Genomic DNA, 2,425 nt, shown 5'->3' with positions numbered 1-2,425 from the left:
TAGAGCTTACTCTTAACATAGTCAAATGTTTTAGAAATTTGGAAGCTTCATGAATATATATCAACATAATTCTTGCTCAAATTTTCACATACTGTACAATATATCCCACACGGTATTGATTTACATATTATAACAATGTATGGACATAATAAGATACATTATCATACACAACTTACAGACACATATGAACTATACATAGGACATGTGGACCTTAGTTATTCGAGAATTGTGCATATGTATGATCAGGTGGCATTTGGCGATCTTCCTATTTGGTGGGGTACGAAGGCTCCATGGCAAGACCACACATGCCCTTCTTGTCTGCAATGTCCTTCTCCATTCTCAAGTACCCATTCTCGCCCCAAGTTGTGCCCCATGAATTCTTCATCAACCAGAAACTTGTGCCATCACTAGTCTTTCCATACCCAATGGCCGCAATTCCATGGTCCAAGTCAGTACCGCAGGAGCCAGTCATCACCCCACCAGAGTAGAATTGGAATGTCATGTCGCCTCCGTCCACAGCTACGAACACTGGTTGGTTTGCCACCGCCTTCATAAGGGCACCCTCGTTATTGGCAGGCACATCCTCAAAGCCGGTGATGGTTGCGGCGCTATTGGATCCAGCCTTGCACTTGCCGTCGGCTGCAGTATATGGGTACCTGGACTCCATGGTCAGACCTCCATTCTTGATAATGAATTTGAAGGCATCATCCATGAGTCCTCCCTCACAGCCTTGATCTTCACCATGAACATCACAGTCAACCAACTCTTGCTCCGATAGTGAGATTAACTTGCTGGTTTTCAGTTTTACAATGCCCTCTGTCACGGCAACGGCAGAAAATGCCCAACAACAGCCTAGAAATAATTGTGTTGTTATAGTGTTATCCAATAAAATATTAACACATATATGCAGTGCAACACCGTGTACTTACCACACTGGCCTTGATCCTTGATAGGGGTGACAGCCCCCTTAGCCCTCCAGTCCATCGTTGTTGGAAGAGCATCAAAACTCAAATTCTCATACCTGAATCCTGTAGAAAGAACTCGCATGGAGTTTGATTTCAACCCCTTGTTTGTGTTGGTTGTCCTGAACTCATCATTGGTGATATCAGCGAACTGGTTGACGCCGAGCCAGAACTTGTGATTCTGGGCATTGAATGTTTCAATGAATTCGACGTTGGCTTTGAAAACCTCGAACCGGCGCGCCTTCTCGGTGACGTCCTTGTACACACGGCCATACTAAACCATCCAATCCTCATGCTTCGCCACCATCGACAAGTCATCGTTCAGCTCACGAGCTGAAATGACAGTACCACCGAGGCAGATGCAACCAAGGATTGCAAGAAGCAAAGCCTTGTGGACGGCCATCTTCGGTTAGGCACCGAACTGCAATGACAGTACTGAAGAGGTAGATGAAACCTAGGATGGCAAGTCTCTGTACTTTGGTCTGGTTTGTTGGATGGTACTTGGTGGCATATATAGTGTCATGTATGTGTTAGAAATAGGAGACTGAGAGATACGGTGCTTGAGCGAAGGTGGTTATGGAAAAGGGCTTGTGCGTTGCCGTGGATTATGGTGGCCGGCTACATGGTATAAAAATGATGCGCACATCTGATTGACCGGCCAGATTGTATAAAAGTGATAGGACCCAACAAGGAAGTACCCTTGGTGCACGTCTAATAGTGACCCCTGCTTGATTATTTCTGGAGTGTACGTCTGATAGTGATCCATGCTTGAGAAATTTCTTAATCAAAGAAAGAACAACCGTGTTCTTGCAAATAAATTTTCTGAAGAGGACCGTGAACGCAACGCCCAGTGTGTACAAAAGAATCAGGTAACCGCTTGCTAGTATCGACATGAATTTCCTGCCTGCCAAAAAATTGCATGATGATGTGACATACTCGCATGGGGTTTGCTTTCAACCCCTTGTTTGTGTTGGTTGTTCTGAACTCATCATTGGTGATATCAGCAAACTGGTTGACCCCGAGCCAAAACTTGTGATTCTGGGCATTGAATGTTTCAATGAATTCGACGTTGGCTTTGAAAACCTCGAACTGACGCATCTTCTCAGTGGTGTCCTTGTACACACGGCCATACTGAGCCATCCAGTTCTCATGCTTCGCCGCCATCAACAAGTCATCGTTCAGCTCACGAGCTGAAGTGACAGTACCACCGAGGCAGATGCAACCGAGAATTGCAAGAGGCAAAGCCTTGTGAATGGCCATCTTCGGTTCGGCACCGAACTGCAATGACAGTATTGAAGAGGTAGATGCAACCTAGGATGGCAAGTGTCTGTACTTTGGTCTGGTTTGTTGGATGGGACTTGGTGGTATATATACTGTCATGTACGTGATAAAATAGAAGACCAAGAGATACGGTGCTTGTGGAAAAAGGCTTTTGTGTTGCCGTGGATTATGTTGGCCGGCTC

General features: G+C 45.5%; 2 pseudogenes; both read right to left on the bottom strand.

The window, feature by feature from the left end:
* Nucleotides 1–265: 265 nt before the first annotated feature.
* LOC147983313 (senescence-specific cysteine protease SAG39-like) lies at nucleotides 266–1,365 on the bottom strand (annotated as a pseudogene).
* Nucleotides 1,366–1,371: 6 nt separating this feature from the next.
* LOC147983312 (senescence-specific cysteine protease SAG39 pseudogene) lies at nucleotides 1,372–2,222 on the bottom strand (annotated as a pseudogene).
* Nucleotides 2,223–2,425: the final 203 nt, after the last annotated feature.

This window comes from Triticum urartu, chromosome 2A (genome assembly GCF_056163025.1).
Source record: "Triticum urartu cultivar PI428250 chromosome 2A, HENAU_Tu73, whole genome shotgun sequence".
In the NCBI taxonomy this organism is placed as follows: Eukaryota; Viridiplantae; Streptophyta; class Magnoliopsida; order Poales; family Poaceae; genus Triticum; species Triticum urartu.
Note: the sequence above shows the minus strand (reverse complement) of the source record. Positions and strands in the feature narration are given on the sequence as shown.